Consider the following 19,716-nt stretch of genomic DNA (forward strand, 5'->3'; position numbering starts at 1 on the left):
TCTTAAAACACAGCAGTGAGAAAACAACCCAATTAAAAAATGAGCAAACGACCTGACAGAAGATATATATATATATATCAAGTAAACATATAAAAAATAACATCACATATAATTAGGGAATTGCAAATTAAAACACCAATAAGATACCATTACACACCTATTAGAATGGCCAAAATCCAAAACCCTGGTAACACCAAATGGTGATAAGAATGTGGAGAAACAGAAACTCTCATTTATTGCAGTGGAAATGCAAACTATTACAGCCACTTTCTGGAAGACAATTTGGCAGTTTCTTACAAAACTAAACATACTCTTACCATATAATCTAGCAGTTGCACTGCTTGGTTTTTATCAAAATGAGTTGAAAACTTGTGTCCACACAAAAACCTGCACACAGATATTTATTGTAGCTTTATTCATAATTTCCAAAACTTAGAAGCAACCAAGATGTCCTGCAGTATGTGAATGAATAAATAAACTTTGGTACATACAGACAATGGGATATTATTCAGCACTAAAAAGAAATGAGCTATCAAGCCTTAAAAAAAACATGAAGGAGCCCAACTGGTGTGGCTCAGTGGTTGAGCATCGACCTATGAACCAGGAGGTTACGGTTTGATTCCCCATCAGGGCACATGCCTAGGTTGTGGGCTCGATCCTAGGGGGCTCGATTGCGGGGTATGCAGGAGGCAGCCAATCAATGATTCTCTCTTATCATTGATGTTTCTATCTCTCTCTCCCTCTCCTTTCCTCTCTAAAATCAATAAATATAAAAATAAAAAACATGGAGGAAACAATAAAGACTAAAAAAAACCATGGAGGAACATTAAATGCTTATCACTAAGTGAAAGAAGATAATCTAAAAAAGCTACATACAGCATAATTTCAACTACATGACATTTTAGAAAAAGCAAAATTATGGAAAGAGTAAAAAGATTGGTTGTCAGGGGTTAGAGGGACAGGAGAGATGAACTGGCAAAGCACAGAGGATTTTTAGAGCAGTGAAACTATTCTGAATGACACTGATACCATTGTAATTAGCTAGTTACTAGGATCAAAATAGAAAAGTAGCAAAGGGAAGGCCAGACATTATAGGCATGTTCCCTGCAAAACATTGGGGGAAAGACACTGGACAAAGTGAAGATAGATGCATGCCCAGTAAAGTTGGGGAGACTAGGGAAGATACTGGCCTGTCACTCACACCTGGAGGAAGAGATGGTTGGTCAGAATGAGGGTGGCCACTGCAAGGGTGCAAAGATTTGGGATACATAAACCCCTAAACAAAGGAATTTGCTCTCTTACTAGTATGCTCTCTTGGCTTTCTTGGGACTCCTGTGACTCTGGGTCTGTAGGGCCCTTTTGCTCCTGCTTCCCTGCATTCCCCCACATGTCCCACAAACCATGTGGACCCCACACGCAATGGACGAATGAACTGCAGCTAGCCTGGTGCTGTACTGGACCTGGCTCCAACATGGAAAGAAACTCTGGCTTTGCTTCTAGCTTTACTGAAACCCCAGCTGCACTTCCTCTGTAACTGGACTAAGGGAAATGGTATAATTCCATGGAAATAAAACTTTCTACCATATTTCATCCTTCCATGGGGACCCCTGGAAGTGCTTCTTCCAATGGTAACCCAAGAACCCCACTTCCACTGATAACAATACTATAATGATAGATGCATGTCATTATAAATTTGTCCAAACTCATAGAATGTACAACACCAAGAGTAAACTATTATGTAAACTACAGACTTTGGGTGATTAGGATGTCAATGTAGGTTCATCAATTATAACAAATGTACCACTCTGGTGCATGTGTGAGGGCAGGGAGGTATATGAGAACTCTTGCACCTTCTCAACTTTACTGTGAACTTAAACCTACTCTAAAAAAATAAGTCTATTTAAAAAAACGTTTATCCTCAATCAGAAAGTATGCATGCACCCCTAATTTCATAACAGCACAATTTACAATAGCTAAGATCTGGAAACAGCCCAAGTGCCCATCAATAGATGAGTAGATGGTAAAAAAAAAAAAAACAACAAAAAAAAAACACTGTAGTACATTTATATTATGGAATACTATGCAGCAGTATGAAAGAAGAATATTGCCCTGACTGGTTTGGCTCAGTGGATAGAGCATTGGCCTGCGGACTGAGGGGTCCCGGGTTCGATTCTGGTCAAGGGCATGTATCTTGGTTGCGGGCACATCCCCAGTAGATGTGCAAGAGGCAGCTGATCGATGTTTCTCTCCCATTGATGTTTCTAACTCTCTATCCTTCTCCATTCCTCTCTGTAAAAAAATCAATAAAATATATTTTTTTAAAAAAATAAGAGGAATATCTTACCCTTTGAGACAACATGAAGGGACCTGGAGAGTGTCATGCTAAGTGAAATAATTCAGTCAGCGAAAGACAAGTATCACATGATCTCAGTTGTATGCATATATGCATAACCCATGGATGCAGACAGTGGGGTGGTAAAGGCCTGGGGTGAGGGGGGGCAGGCTGGATGGTATCAATGGGGGAAATAAGGGAACATATGTAATACTTTTAACAATAAAGAGTTATTTTAAAAAAAAAAGGTTTATCCTGACTCAGTAATGGACATACAAATTAGAACCACTGAAATGTTAGCAAAAACATCTGATTAGCAAAAAACAGGAATTATGATAACATAGTGTTGGTGAAGCTGTGAGAAAACAGACACTTGCTTATTCCACTAATAAGATTGTCAAGCTTTATAACCCCTGGACAGTTTGGCAATATCTCTCAAAATTACAAATCCTTTGACACAACAATTTCATTTTGGGAAACTAGCTTAAGGATGTGCTCTTCCATGTGTGAAATGATGCACATACAAAGGTATTCATTGCAATGATTTTTGTGGAGGCAAAAGATTAAAAACATAAAATATACATCATTAAATAAATTACAGTTCTAACAAAACTGCCCTAAGAATGAAGACGTTGTTTAAGTACTGGAACAGAAAGATCTCCTAGATGTATTAATAGAAAATCAAGATGCAAAACTTCATGTTTATCTGTTTATAAAAGAAACGCATGAAGGAGAATATGCTCACATTCCTATGTATTGTCTAGATAAAGAGTACCTCTGGGAAGATACACAAGAAACTAATAATAGCAGTTACCTATCAGAGAATGTGGGAATTGAGCAGATGAGGGACAGAAAGGAGACTTTTCTCTGTACACTTAAAAAAAAATTTAAACCATGTGAATGTATTTCATATTCAATAAAGGAAATAAATACATAACCACAACAAAACAAAATATAGCCCATGCCCAAGCCATAAATATATATATGTACTCCTAATTAAATGGAAAGCATGCCAAATACTGGTTTGCTTTTGTTTGAATTTTAGAGTTATAAATTTAAGAGATGTGTATATGCTCACATGTGCACAGTGCATATAGGTAGGTATTGAGAAAAACAAAAGCAGCTCCTGACATCCAGGAGCTGACCTGGCACTACCAGCTGCTGGGCCTTAGAGTTGCCTGGCACTCACAGCTCGGTCTTAATGTTCTATTTCACACGAACTATTTCACAGCATATCAACATCAAACAAGGCCACTCTGTGACCATAATGGATCTAGACAAAAACAAGACCACTCCATAATCATGTCTGAATACAGACAAAACCTGAACATTTTTCAAGCCATAAAATTCCACACATCTTGCTATCCTGGCTAATGTGACTGATGCTGCTTTGCCAATTACAGTTTTAGCTTCACTCTAGTCTTTCCTTCCTACAGATAGGATTTATTGATAAAATTGTCCCCACCTTCTAACAGCACCCAATCCAGAGAGTACCTCCTCTTCTTTGTACCTTCCTCAAAATCATCCAACCAAAGCTCAAGTCCTAAATGAGTCCTTTCTAACACCTTCTTCCTGAGATGCCCTGTGGTTCCCCGTGGTATATGTTCTCTCCTGCTGCAATGAGCTATAAACTAAACTATTCAAATACAGGAGTGTTCCTAGGTCTTCGGCTGAAGGTCATTGAGAGTATATATGACATAAAGGTTAGATAATTTTCAGTTTAGCTTGGCATTTCATCACTAAACTCTGCTATAGGTAAACCTGGATTCAAATCTCTCCTAGCCCAGTCAGCCCAAGACCACCAGGGACAAGACAAAAGGCGATTGATTTCTTACTATGAGGGAGACTGCACACTATACACTGAGTGGCCAGATTATTATGATCTCTGAATGCATAATAATCTGGCCACTCAGTATATATATATTAGAGGCCCGGTGCATGAATTCATGTATGGGTGGGGTCAGGCCAGCGTGGCCAGGGGGAGGGGACATGGGCGGTTGGCTGGCCTGCCTGCTGGTTGAGGGGACAATTTGCATCTTAGCCTTTTATTATATAGGATATACACTTAGTGGCCAGCATCTGTTTGGTGAGATGCTCCATAGCTTCTACACTGAGTGGCCAGATTATTATGATCTCTGAATGCATAATAATCTGGCCACTCAGTGTAGAAGCTATGGAGCATCTCACCAAACAGAGGAAACTATAGACTCATTAAAGGATTTGAGCAAAAGGCACACTTTTAGGTGTAATTGAGGGAAGCAATGTTTTGATAAGTTCAAAGTGAAACAGAGCTATCTGTCATAGGTTTCCATCAAATTTGGACTGCTAATGGACCAAGGGACCTGTTTCCTGGAATATCACAAAAGTTAATCTATCTACGTAATGTTATAGACAGAACTTATCTGAAAGTCCTCACCTAGGGTGGAAATCAAGGCAGGCTCTCTGTATCAAAGTGACTTAAAACCTCTTGGCAAAACTAAGGTATTTCCTTTTTACTGATATAATTTCAAACAACAAAGTTTCTGACACCCATGGCATATCATAAGTCAGGTGGATCAGCACATGTGGGGGTTCAGTGGGGGTGGGGGTTTAAACGACAGCTCAAAAGTGTCTTCAAGATTGCTCCCTCCCTTCTACCCCACCAATAAGGAGGCTCCAGAAGAGGCCCCTGAGGAAAGTCCTAGATAAAGAGACCTCCAAGTAAGGCTCCTGGTCTAGAAATGCAGATATGCTTAAGACCATGGCCTGCCTGCAGGGGGCCTGAGTCTTTGACTAAAGCTCCCCTCAGAGACTACAGTATGCATCAAGTCTAGTGGGAACAGCTTTGCCCTGTGGGCCTGCCAAGTAAAGTCTTTATAACTGCCTGCAGTTGGCCTAAAAAAATCACAGGTAGACTTTGGACCAGGAGCTGACACACACACACACAAATACATACATATATTCACAAATACATACATACATACACACACACACACACACACACACACACACACACAAAATCAACAACCCCAATAGAAAAATGGACAAAGGTTGTGATAAAATGGTCCACACACACACAAAAAGAAAAGTTGAATGATTCTTAAATTCTTTTTTTGAATCTTAAATTCTTAAACACATGAAATGATGTTCAGTCTCACACATAATAAGAGAAATGCAAATTAAACCTGCTCTAAGATAACAATTTTTCACTTAACACACTGTGATGGTGAAGGAATGGAGAAACAGACACTCTCTTATATGAGGGGGTATCCATCAGTACTGCCTCTACAGAGAGCAATTTGACAACTTCTATCAAAATTACGGAGACAGATATCTTTGACCAGCAAATATATTCTAGGAATTTATCTTGTAGGTAGACTCACACATGTGGGGAATGACATGTACACAAGAGTTTTATTCACTGCCATTTATTTTTTATAATAGCAAAAGACTGGAAATCACCTGACAATAAGGGCCTGGTTAAACAAAATATAGTACATCCATATCCAGAAATACTATGCAGCCATTCAGAAGATATATCATTAGGTTTCAAAAGCAAATACAGAACAGTGTGTGTAGTATACAGTTTGTATGATAGTACAGAGGAAATAGCACATACTTTTAAAATTGATTTTTAGAAGGAAGGGGGAGAGAGAAACATCCAATCAGCTGCCTCCTGCAGGTCCCCTACTGGGCATGTGGCCTGACCAGGAATCAAACTGGCAACCTTTCAGTGCATTGGTGAGGCCCAACCAGCTGAGCCACACCAGCCAGAGTCATATGTATTTTTTTTATTTAATACAAGGGAACATAAGAAACCAAGAGCATTGGTTTTCAGAGAGAAAACTGGGTAGCTGGTAACAAATATGAAAAAAAAAAGACTTTTCATTGTATACTGTTTCAGACCTTCTGAATTTGAACCATTTTGAATGCATATCAATTTTTAAAAATAAGAAAAGATAACAAGCAAACAAAACAACCACAAAAACACGGGCTCTGATGTCAGACTGCTTGGGTGTAATCCTTTCACCATTTCGAACCAGTTGTGTGACCTTAGGCAAATTACTTAACCTTGTTCCTTTCCTCATCTACAAAATGGGTCTAATGGTATCACCAACTTCAGAGTTGTGAGAATCAAGGGAGATAAGGAAGATCAAATATTTAGGTCAGTAGCCGAGACTCTGGAGCCAGACTGCCAGGGTTCAAATGCTGGCTCCACCCCTCTCAGGTTGCATGACCTTGGGCAAGTTACTCAATCTCAGTTTTCCTTAGTTTCTTCTTTTGGAAATGTGGATAATAATCAGATTGTGTGGAGACTAAGTTAGTTAATGCTTGTAAAGTGCTTAAAACTGCTTTGGAACATATTAAGTGCTATATCAGTGTTTGTTGAATTTTAGATATTTATTTGTTTAACACAAATATTAGTTATTATGGTTAGTTATTATCCAACATTGTTGAAATAAATCACACTTTCTAGAATTACCTTACCTACCTTCAACCATGCTCCTCTCCTATCTATAAATCTACAAACACACGGCACCTGTTATGTGCTCATATTATTCCCACAGCCTGGAATGCCAATTCCAACTGTGATTGACTGACCAATGCTAACTGTCTTTCAAGATCCAATTCAATGATCTCTTCCTCCCCAAGGTGGGCTGCTCTCTCCTGTTAGCTTCCCTATCACTGACTACTAGTCTGACACTTTCCTACTCTGCCTGTGTCCCCTCTTCCCCCAGACCAGCAGGCTAAGTAGGTAGCAATTCACATTTGTCTGGATAAATGGGTAAATGGAATACTGACGATTTTGTACCTTCAAAGGAATAAAAAAAGTAAGTTTTCTGTTGTACCATGTTTAACTTCATTTTTATGCCCTCAGGTTTCAGATAGAGATGAAATAAAGAACTGTTCAGGGCCACTAAAGGAAGGTGGAAAGAGAATACTTTGGAAATTAGAAGGTGTTTTTTTTTTAAGTGGTTGTTTTGGTTTGAGGGTGTTTTTTTTTGGGGGGGGGGGAGGGGTTGGTTTGTTTTTTATTTTGTTTTTGCCTTTAGTCAACATGGACCTTGCTCCCCCTGCTGGATCTAACATAAAATGCTGCTTCAAAAATCCATTTATGGAAAGGCAGAGGAAGCAAAACCTGTAGCATATTTAAATTAGTATCCAGCCTGAGCTGGTTTGGCTCAGTGGATAGAGCGTCGGCCTGTGAACTGAAGAGTCCCAGGTTCGATTCCTGCCAAGGGCACATGCCCGGGGTTGCGGGCTCGATCCCCAGTAGAGGGCATGCAGGAAGCAGCTGATCAATGATCCCCTTTCATCATTAATGTTTCTACCTCTCTCTCCCTCTCCCTTCCTCTCTGAAATCAATAAAAAATATATTAAAAATAAATAAATAAAATAAAATAGTATCTAGAGCCTTTCATCAAGCTTCTTTTTTAAAAAAATATATTTTATTGATTTTTTACAGAGAGGAAGGGAGAAGGACAGAGTCAGAAACATCGATCAGCTGCCTCCTGCACACACACACACACACACCCCAGGGATGTGCCCAAAACCAAGGCACACACCCTTGACCAGAATCGAACCCAGGACCCTTCAGTCTGCAGCCCGACGCTCCATCCACTGAGCCAAACCGGTTTTGGCAAGCTTCTTATTACAGATGGCATAGTTGTAGCTATGGCATTCCAGAATTCCTACAATGACTAACTACATAACAATTACAGTTGCCTCATATACATGGAGGGAGAGGTATGAAATATACATTCAGGACTACAGGCCAGAAAGTCCTGAGAATAAATCCAGCTTTGATGACAACTACAAAAAGGGGATGCTGGCAAATAATTTAGTTTGTTTTTGTGTTATTAATTTTTTAAAAAAATATTTTTATTTTTTTATTTGGGAGAGAGAGAGAGAAATATCAATTTGTTGTTCCACTTATTTATGCATTCATTGGTTGCTTCTTATATGTGCCCAGACTGGGGATTAAACACAAAACTTTGGCGTATCTGGATGATGCTCTAACCAACTGAACTACCCAGTCAGGGCTATTAATTTTTATCTTACCTTCTGCGTAAGGGCATAAAAATGCTACTAGCGCCCTAGCCGGTTTGGCTCAGTGGATAGAGCGTTGGCCTGCGGACTGAAGGGTCCCAGGTTCGATTTCGGCCAAGGGCACATGCCCGAGTTGTGGGCTCAATCCCCAATGGGGGTGTGCAGGAAGCTTCTCTCTCATTATTGATGTTTCTATCTCTCTATCCCTCTCCCTTCCTCTCTGAAATCAATAAAGAAATATATTTAAAAAAAAAAAAAGAATGCTACTAGCTTCTCATTACCATGGAAGCACTTGAATGATACCAATAATCAATTGAGTACCAAATGTCTCTTATGTGCACAGTCACACTCAGGGCCCTGGGGGACCCAAGAACACTACAATGTTCCTGCCCTCAAGTTCCTTTGGGTCTTCAGGAAATGCGGAGGCTGTGTACAGTCCTCCTAATGGTGCGTGGTATATAGTAAGCTCTCAACAAATGTTCATACGCTTTGCCATTCCACTTCTGAATCTGGTTTCTGCCCAGGGCTGGAATCCACGATTCCACAACTAATAGAACATTTCTGAAATGGATTCCTTCCAGCCTTCACTAGACTGTCAATGAGAACAAGGACCAGATCTTGTTTGTGCTCTATTCCTAGTGCCCAGAACTATGCCTGGCAAATGACATGTGCTCAGTAACCCTTCCAAGGAAACATTCTATTTTTGGGTTACCCTCATTGTTTGAGAAGTGAGCCAATTCCACCTCCTATCACTTGCATTCACTGGTTCCTGTCTGGCCTAATCTCAGCAGTTCTCAATACATATAAACTTCCTTTCTACCTCCTCCTCTCGCCCTCTGTCATCATCGCCCTCATGAACATCACAAAAGACTATTTAAATTCCTTGCTGAAATCCAGACACTACTAGCTGTACCTTCAGTGTTCTTCTAAGCATTAGCCAAATAATTAAAAACTCACAATGTGACTGAGGAAATCCATCATAAAACATGGAGCTAAGAGGATTCAAAGCCTTTAAATTCGGTGAGGGATTGTAGTCAGACAGGAGTAAATTCAGGAGTTCAGAAAAGGTACCTATCCTTACGTATGAAAGAGATTTTTTTGCAGTTCTTGGGCTGGACAATTTATTCATTCATCTTAAGACCTAGATGAAGCACAGTCCTTCCCCTCACCAGTTCAGCTTCTAATGGAGGAGACAGATAAATAATAAGTGAAGTAATAAAACAAGACAGAAGGGGGTGCTATGAAGAAAAAAAGCAGGACGCCATGAGGGAGAATAATGAGGTGGGGTGGGTAGGGGACAAACGTCAGCTTTGGAGAGAGTGGGGATCTGGAAGCCTCTCTGAGGAGCCTCAAGAAGTTGCTGGTCAGGAAGAACATTCCAGGCTGAAAGAACATCAGGGTCTGAAATCCTTGGAGGAAGATTTGGCAATGAGGAGCAGAAGGGGTGGGGAAGAGTGTAAGAAAAAGCAAGGGTGGAGAGAAGTTTGCACATGGGTTGGATAGATATTAGAAGCGATGGAGTATAAGGAAAAAAACAAACATGAATTCCAATGCAAAATTTGCTTTTATGAAAAATATTCAATAATAGTATTCAAGCAAACTTCTAGCTCAAAATCTTTTGTTATTCCAAACACTTGAGCATCTTTCTAAATATATATATGCAAATACATTCTCAAACATGTAAAGTGCATATGTTCTCAAAAGGATTCAAAGCAACTTCTAGAAATATAACAGGAAATAAACGGGTTAAGTAATTGTGGCGAGGTCAGAAGTGAAAGCAAACAGGAGAGGAAAAATAAAGTCAACTATTCGAATTGGCTTACAAAAGTGCGTATTATACACTTTAATACAGTTTTAAACAATAGCTATATCTGGGCTGCATATTTGATTCTGAACTTCCAGGAAGGAAACAATAGGAAAACATAAACAATTATGAAATGTAGTGTCCCTGTGATCAAAACAAAGTAGTTTTTAAGAGAAATGTAGCTTCCTGGTATAACATCTGGAGAAATGTTCCTTTATTAAGTCACTTTATGACATAATGGTAAAAGTCCTCAACAAATCCCTACAATAATTACAGCAGCAAGATTCCTGGGGCGAGCTTTTAAACTAACTTTAATGCATAAATCCAAAGTGCAACTCAATAAAAGCAATTCAACAAGGGTCCAGAGTCAATCCAGCTACAGAGTTTATTCTAGCAGCTGTAAATCAGAAATAACACTTAGAATGTCTAGAGAAATGGGTGCATTATATATCCTTCAAGTAATCCTCCATGAATAGTACTTCTTTCCTTTGAGCTTTTGAAATTAATAAATTAGTTTTTAAAAATTACTTCCCAGATAACTTTATAGTTTATGTGCTGTATAAGTCTTTTGTCAATAAATCAATTAGGGAGGATAGGGGAGGGTGGGGGGAGGGGGGAGAGATCAACCAAAGGTCTTGTGTGCATGCATATGAGCCTAACCAATGGTTAAGTTCAACAGGGGGTTGGGGCATCCATGGGGAGGGGTGTGGGGTGGGAATGGGGGGATGAGGACAAATATGTGACACCTTAATCAATAAAGAAATAATAAATAAAAAAAGAACTGTTGGCCCAGAAAGAAAAAATAAATAAATAAATAAATAAATAAATAAATAAATAAATAAATAAATAAATAAATAAAATGTTGGAAGACATCTACCAAAAACAATATCTGAATATCAGAAGAGCTGATCTCAAGCCATGCTTTCTGACAATAATTATACAGAAGAATTCAGACGCTGTTGAGGGATAATAACACCGTATTCTCAGCATAGAGACAAATAATCATCTTTCCCTTCTTAAAAAAAAAAAAAATTGTTGCCCGGCCAGCGAGGCTCAGGGGTTGAGCAACCTATGAACCAGGAGGTCAGGGTTTGATTCCCGGTCAGGGCACATGCCCAGGTTGTGGGCTCGATCCCCAGTGTGGGACGTGCAGGAGGCAACTGATCCATGATTCTTTCTCATCATTAATGTTTCTCTCTCTCTCTCCCTCTCCTTTGCTCTCTGAAATCAATAAAAATATATATTTTTAAAATTGTCATGCACTATGCTCACATAAGAGTAGTTTTAGTGCATTAAAAAAGCACATTTTGGGCCCTGGCCTGGAAGCTCAGTTTGTTGGAGTGTCGTCCTGATACGTCCTGAAGCTCAGTTTGTTGGAGTATCTTCACTGCACATAGAAGAATCAACCAATGAATGCATAAGTGGAACAACAAATAGATGTTTCTGTCTCTGTCTCTCTTTCTTTCTCCCCCTTCCTCTCTCTCTTTCAAATCAATCAATATTTTCAAAAAGTAGCATGTATATTATTATAGCAAATGGTGATTTAATATTTTGAGAACTATATTTCAATGTCACTGACTTCCAATTGTATGTTAGTTTTGTACGTAAAAACATTATTCTGAAAAAGTAGTCTATAAACTTCACCCAACTGCCAAAAGGATCCATGGTACAAAAAAGGAATGCCTGTGGGTTACTGGGTTTGACACATACCTCCACACCCCATGAGTTTTTCCTTACTCACCCTCTTCAAAGAGGACTACAGTGGTGACAAGCATTCGGACTCATTGACATGCCATCCTCTAAGTCAGCATGATAGATGATTAAGAACTTGGGCACTGGAATCAGGTTCCCCTGCTCCACCACTTATTAGCTGTGTGACCCAGGCAAGTTACTTAACCTCTCTGTGTTTTATATCTATAAAATGGGAATTACAATTGTTCCTTCCCCGATAGGGTGATTGTGAAGCATAAATGAGTTAGCCCATTAAATCTCTTAGAGTCTGGCACCTATTAAGCTCTCAGGACATGTTAGCTGCTTTTTCAAGTGCCTGTCACTGATACTTTTTTTTTCCTTCATAGTATTTACAGGGAGGGGAGAGGAGAAGAGAAAAGAGTAGGCTGGCTATTTCTTTCTTTCTTTGTTTCTTTCTTTTTTAACAGAAGTGGTCCTGCTTTTAGGGGAGGAGGCACCTGTCTTTCTTTTCTTTTTCTTTATTTTATTTTATATTTTTTTCCATCACCATTTATCCCTCCTCTACCCTTCTCCGCCTCCACTCACCTCCCTATACCCCTAGATTGGCTATTTCTCTTGAGTCATATCCTACACATATTCCTTTTATGATGCACACAATGTATATCCTTTTTTAAAGCACATGAAGTAGAATCATCCAAAAGGGGGTGGTGGACCTAGGCTGCGGGGCGGGGGTGGGGGGGAGGGGGGAGGGACACAGGAAGAAAACACTTGATAGTTCTTCTTTGAAAAGTTTGCCACTGAACTTTATGTTTTATGTAGTAACTCTCCACTGAATCTTTTAAGATACTTCAGTGCAGTACAAAGGCTCCCCACCCTTGGTTTACAAAGCAGGGCTTCCATTTAAATAATATTTGTCTTTCATAATTCGTAATTCGTGCTCATTTTTAAAATCTTTAAGAGGTGAGGCTTGGCTATGTCTTTTTAACTGAGGAGAGGATATTAAATATAAATGGAAGTAAATTTATTAATTCATTGAACAATTACTAAGTTCCTGCTCTGTGACAGGCCCTGCTCTAAATGCAGATGAATTGGTGGTGACTAAGTCCTTGCTGTCACTGAGCTTACATTCTAGTGTGGAAGACAAATTGTGAACTAAAAAGTATCAGGAGTAATTGATACTAAATAGACCATTAAAATAAATTGATGTTCTATACATAAGAACCAGGTGATTATTTTAGATTAGATGATTCTCAGGAGGTGACATGTAAACAGAGATCTGAATGACAAAAGAAACCAGCCTTTTTCTTTTTTAAATCTTTTTGTTTTTGTTGTTGTCCTTGTTGTTACTCCTCACTGGAGGATATTTTTTCCATTGACTTTTTTAGAGAGAGTGGAAGGGAGGAACGGGGACTGGAGGAGAGAGAGAGGGAGAGAGAGACAGAGAAAGAGAGCGAGAGAGAGGTGAGAGAGACACATTGATTGGTTGCCTCCCACAGGCACCCCACCCCAGGTGGGGATGGAACCTGCAACCCAGGTATGGTGCCCTTGACTGGGAATTGAACCCCAGACTCTTCAGTGTGTGGGGCTATGCTCTAATTGCTGAGCACACCAGCCAAGGTGCCAGCTTTTCTTTTTTCTTTTCTTTTCCTTTCCTTTCCTTTTCTTTCTTCCTTTTTCTTTTTCTTTCTTTCTTTTTGTTTGTCCAAGAGGACAGCATGCCAAGCAAAATTAATAGCTAGTGTGAAGTCATAAGGACCTGACTGAGCTTAGCTTACCTGTTCTTATCTGTTTAGGAATGGAAAGAAGGTTGCTGTTTGCTGTTGCTGGAACATAGTAGGTAAAGAGCAGAGCCATAAAGGAGAGGTAAACAGGAATCAGATAGTGTGAAGCATTGCAAGTAAAGTGCAAAGTTTATTCTCAGTACAATTCTCAGGGGTAAGGTTACCTGATTTACCATTTAAAATCACTCTGCTGCATGGGGAATGAACCTAGAGGGGCAAGACTGGATATGGAAAGACAGGTTAGACTGTGGCGTGGGCCAGGATTATAGCAGTGAGATGGCAAGGAAGGCCGCCTTCGGTATTAGGGTATATTTTGGAGGTAGAGCCAGAACTTACTGATTGGGATGTAAGGAAATAAGAGGAATCAAGATAACTCCTGACCTTTTGGCCTATGTAACTAAGCTGATAGGAGCAATTGTGGAGATAAATCCTGGGGGTGATGAGGGTTTGGGAAGTGAAGAACAGATGTGAGGTTGTAAATTGAGAACTCTCAATTTGTGCTCATCTTAATTTTGAGTTGCCTATCAAATATCCAAATGGAGATATCGGTTAGATAGTTGTACGAGTCTAGAGTTCAGGGGAGAAGTCAGGGTTGGAGATATAAACTTGAGAATCATTGGCCTAGGAATGGTATTTAAAACCATGGGATTCGATGAGCTCATCTAGTTAGACATTATAAACAAAGGAAGCAAGTTGACGACTGTCTTAGAGAGCTCGTAACTTTGAAAGTCTGATAAAAGGGAAGTTGCTGATAAAAGACTAAGAGGTAACCTGGAAGGCAGAAGGAAAATAAGACGGACCTGGCATCATAGAAGCTTAGAGAACAAAGCGCTTCTAGGAGGGAATGATTACTAATGTCAAAAACTGCTTAGTGGTCCAGAAGGATAAAGACAGAGGTTGACCTGACTTTAGCAAGATGTAGGTCAACACTGACTTGATTGGAGACATTTGAGTGTATTGAGGGAATTAAAGCCCAGTGGGTGAAAATATAGTCAGCAAATATAGACAGTCCTTTTGAGCTTTGCTAATAGGAAGCAGAGAAATTAGGCAAAAGCTGGAGGGGGTGTAATGTCAAGGGAGGATGGGGAATTATGCGTGTAGGAGGATTACAAAAAGAGAGGTTAGATAGTGAGGCTGGGAGAAGGGAAAACATAGCTCTATTCTGGTTTATGCCCTCAGGGAGTTTATGATTTTGTCTGAGAAAAGTTGAGGATAGCAGTGATATAAAAGTTTTAGGCTTTGGATTAAATAAAACAGCATCTTAATGCTGAGTACAATGCCATACAGTAAAAATTCAATAAATGGAATGAAGCTATAATTACAAAACAAGTTAAAAACACTCTAAGATTGCCCCGCTGGTGTGGGTCAGTGGTTGAGCATTGACCTAAGAACCAGGAGGTCGAGATTTGAATCCCAGTCAAGGCATATGCCTGGGTTGTGGGCTTAATCCCCAGTGTGGAGTGTGCAGGAGGCAGCCAATCAAAGATTCTCTGTCATCATTGATGTTTCTGTCTCTCTCTCCCTTTTCCTTCCTTTCTGAAATCAATAAATATTTTTTTAAAATATTCTCCAGCATTTTTGGAAGGGGCCTTATCAGGCACCTAACTACAAATGGACATCTGTTCCTGTCTCTGACACCTCTGCCTACCACAGACACCAGACTCCTCAAGGATGAGAAGCCATTGACTTCAGAGGTAGACAGCTATCCCAAGAGACTGACTAGGCCTGGTACCTATGGATTAATGTTTAACTCAAACTATTTTGTTTGATTGTCTTTACTTGTCTGCTAATGATATTAGTTATAATGATCCTTATGCTTGTTCTTTGGGTTTTTCTATATAGTACAATTGTTTATGATTACTGATATGTTATACCAGCTGCAAAATGTAGAAAAATGAGACATGGCAAAACTCCAATAATGATAGTTCACAGGATAAAAATGATCCAGTGTTTTTCTCAATGAAGGCCATAAGGCCTGACTTCCTTCCATTTACCTGCCCCTCCATTTTTTTGGAAAAATTCAGTCTCAACTCACATCCGATGGTTATGGTATTGCCCCATTACCAGTGGTCCACCATTTCAACCACAAGACTTCCTAGTGCTGTGAGACCATACCATCTGACCAAAAGGTTGGTCATCAATGCATTCTTCAGATTGATTTATGACCAACAGAGGAAATTACGGGTGAAAAAGTTCTACAGAAAGTAACCTCACAGGGAGATCTGGTTATAAATTTGTAACGGTGAGTAGTCATACTCCAGGCATATAACTTCTTTAATAAAACGTTTATCTTTGCCGTAAGCAAGCCCTGTGCAGCTAGGTTAATACAACTTTGAAATGCCAGTAATCCTTTTTGAAACCTCTGGAAACAAAACCACCCTCAACCGGGCACATAATTTTGTTAACTATCCTCTAATCCAATCCCTACCTTGCTTTATCCCTTCTTCATGTAATCTTCCTTTGTTCCCTCCTTAATTCCAAATGCAAAAGAAACTGCAAAATGTTATTCTAAGAAGCATTTTTCTCAGTCTGTTGAGATCTTGCCTTCAGGTATATCCTGTTTTGCTCAAGTAAATTTTTATAAAATTCTCTACAGGTTTGGACATTCTTACATGACAGATGCCAGTGGGAGAAGGGAAAGGAGAAATAGCTGCCAGCTATCTTCTGTTTGGTTTCAAATGATAGCAGCACCAGCATGCACTTTCTTCTGGGAGTCTGTTTCTGTTGTTTATACATGCGTCTTCATATGCCCGTTGCCAGGCAGATAAGATATGCTAAGAGAGTTCAGATTCTTGATACCTGGCAGTTTAAAAGCTGCTCTTTTGAGATCTGAAGAAACACCAAACTCTTTCTTCCTCTTCTTCTTCTTCTTGCTTATAAACAATAGAAATTTATTTCTCACATTCCTAGAGGCAGGAAATCTGATGAGTGCCCGCATGGTTGGGCAAGGGTCCTTTTACAGATCTAGTGTTAGGGGCAGAATAGAATAGCTACAATTGTAAGAAATATGAATCATGCTCTGTTAACTGTGATTTTTCTGTTCTGATTAGAAAAAGCATATTCTAACCTGGCTGAGAGTTGTATGCCCTGGGACATGGGAGCTAACATTGGAATGCAGTCCAGTCTCCTTTCCTGAGAACTGCCTACCATTATAGGATGATTTACAACCTCGTGGCTGAAACAATCTAGTCCCAGAGGCACCCTCCAGCCTGTCCTTTGCAACCACCAGCCCCTATGGCCTGTAATCTGGTGGTGGTGGTGGTGGGTGGGGAGGGGAGGTGCCCGCCCTCTGCAACCTTCCCAGCCTGCATTACCTGTAACCTATAACAATTATACCATGCCTACTTTCCCATGCCTGTAATTCTTACTTTCCCACGAATCTTTGTCCTTCTATCCAATATAAGCAGCTGACTTATGGGGAGGGACAGAGCAGATTTTTGTGGATCACCTGCTGCTCTCCCATACTGCCAGCATTATTGGAATAAACGCTCATATATGATTCAACCCGTCTCTGCTTAATAGGCTCAAGCAGTGACAGGCAGCCAGGACCCCTTGGTTGTCTGATTATATCATCTGGCGACTCTAGTGGGACATAAGTGGGGAGTCCTCTTGAGTGACTACTGGGGATCCCCTTGCTGCCTGGACTGGGGTTTCCCGGAGCTGAGGCGTGGACTCTTTATTTTCAGCACTGTCAGGAATTTTCCTGTTTTGAGTCCCGGCCACAGCTTCAGCAATCTCCGTCATCTTACCTAAAACCTAAGTTGAGCCGAGCATTCTGTAACTCTGTAATGGGGGAAGTCAGTTGTCTGTTACCACCCTCTACCTCACTCCACCCCCAGTCTGGTGAGCCTGATCAGCTCCTGGTTGCAAATGGCCTCTCAAGGTCCTTGCCTTGGCCCCACACCTGAGCCTGATCTGCTTAGGGTTGAGACAACGCTGTCTGGCTGTGCACCGTAAGGTCTGGCTGTGCACGGTAAGCCACAGATGGTTGTCTGTCTGTTGTGTGCACTTGTAAATATTGTGCACGAGGGTGTTTTTTGCCTGGTGTAACTTTGCCTGTAATCTTGCTTATATTGTTCAAGGATGGGTGCTGGTGACTCAATCCAAAAAGACACTCCATTGGAATGGGTCTTGTGGGTTTGGGTAATTGGCTGAAACAATCTAATCCCAGAGGCACCCACCCTCTTCGACCCCACCCCCCACCCTGCATTGCCTGTAATCTGTAACCATTATACCTTGCCCACTTTCCCATGCCTGTAATTCTTACTTTCCACTGTAATCTTTGCTTTTCTGCCCATATAAGCAGCTGGCTTATAGGAAGGGGCAGAACAGATTTTTGTGGATGACCTGCTGCTCTTCCATACTGTTGGCAGTATTGGAATAAATGATCATATATGATTCAACCCGTCTCTGATTAATTGGCTCAAGCAGTTCGGTAATGACTGAAACAGCCAGCCGCTATGATGCCCAGTGTGGCCAGCCAACTGCCCGATCAGAGGGTGGGGCCGCCCACCAACCTCCAGTGGCCCCTCCCCGGCCGCCCCTGATAGGACTCTCCCACCCTGATCAAGGGCGGGGCCAGTGGGCAAATGCTCCCCTCCTCCCCCACCAGCCCCGCCCCTGATCACCCCCCACACACCCCAATAGGGGGCGGGGTGGCCAGCCAACCTTCCGTAGCCCCTCCCCCTGGCCGGCCCCATCCCCAATGGACCCCAACACTCTGATCTGCCTGCAGCCCCTCCCCCTGGCCTGCTCGACCCATCCCCCCCAATAGGGGGCGGGGCCCCTTCCCCCACGGGCCTGCCCCTGATTGGGTCCTGATTGGGGCAGGCCGGCCAACCTCCCACCATCTCCTCCCAACAGGCCCAGTCCCTATCCACCCCAATGGGGGGCCGGACAGGCTGGACCCCACCTGTGCATGAATTCGTGCACTGGGCCTCTAGTAAGTAAATAATGAAGGTGGAACTGCAACAAGGAACTCACTCAAGCAAGGGTCCTTTGCTGTTGGAACCCAGGGAAAATATTTCTCCTAAGAAAATTTTAAGAAAAATACAAGTAAGTCAAAGTTAATCTTCCCCCAAGATACAGTGTTCTCTCAAAGCCTCTTCCTTCTTTTCTGAAGGTACACTCTGTTCTGGAGCAGAAGCTAGGATACCAGCCCCAAGATAAATGGGGTTTCCCCCTCTCCATTTAATCTTATGAAAGAGCTGCCAATTCTCGAAATTCCTCCTTTGATGAGAAGATAAAGTAGAACAATGCTGTGAAACCAAGGGAATTCCTAAGGGACATTCTTCCAGGGTGTGTAAAGCCTGCTTGGAAGTGTGTGTGCCTGGAGGGGGTTGGAAAGTTAGGAATAGGAAGGGTGGTTGGACTAGAGTTGGTAGCCAGTAGCTTCTAAACTTTTCACAGAATAACAACTCTATCCAGTCTCATCTCCTGGGAGGTGTAGGCACATTGATTACAGCAATTAGAGAACCTCATCCACTTCAAATCCTCAAATCCTCCCGACCCCCCAACCGCTCCTCAGAAAAGAAAAAAATATTAGATTTCTTTCCGATTATGTGTTGGAGATAAGCTTCTACTTACAGACTTCTCACAAATTTAGAAAAAAAGGTTTTTTAAACAGAATTGCATCTCAAAACACTGTACCACATTAGACTGTGAATATCTGGAAGGAGCAAACCCCTTTCTCTGTTTAAGGGAAATCTCTTGTGAAATGCTACGGATTGGAGTGGGTACCCAATTTGAATCGTGTTCCCAGCCTCATCATCTGTAAATGTGGATAATTTTCCGACCTGCTTGACATGGTTATGTAATTTTTTTTTAATCTAACATTTGAGGGCAAACCTCTTTAGACGCATACTCTCATTCAGTGATCATGAGAAAGGTATTATGGAGATGGTATGTGAAGATAGTTTGTTACGTAGAAAAGAAACGACTGGCTGGGACTTATTGGGCTTCTTTACCCGGCTGTTGTGAGGATTCAATGAGCGCTTTATACATCCACCTTATGGGTCCCTAACCACACACCCCACAAGCACCCGCTCCACCGTGAGAAATCGGTCCATGTATCTTGT

Source organism: Cnephaeus nilssonii (genome assembly GCF_951640355.1).
Source record: "Cnephaeus nilssonii genome assembly, chromosome: 13".
In the NCBI taxonomy this organism is placed as follows: domain Eukaryota; kingdom Metazoa; phylum Chordata; class Mammalia; order Chiroptera; family Vespertilionidae; genus Cnephaeus; species Cnephaeus nilssonii.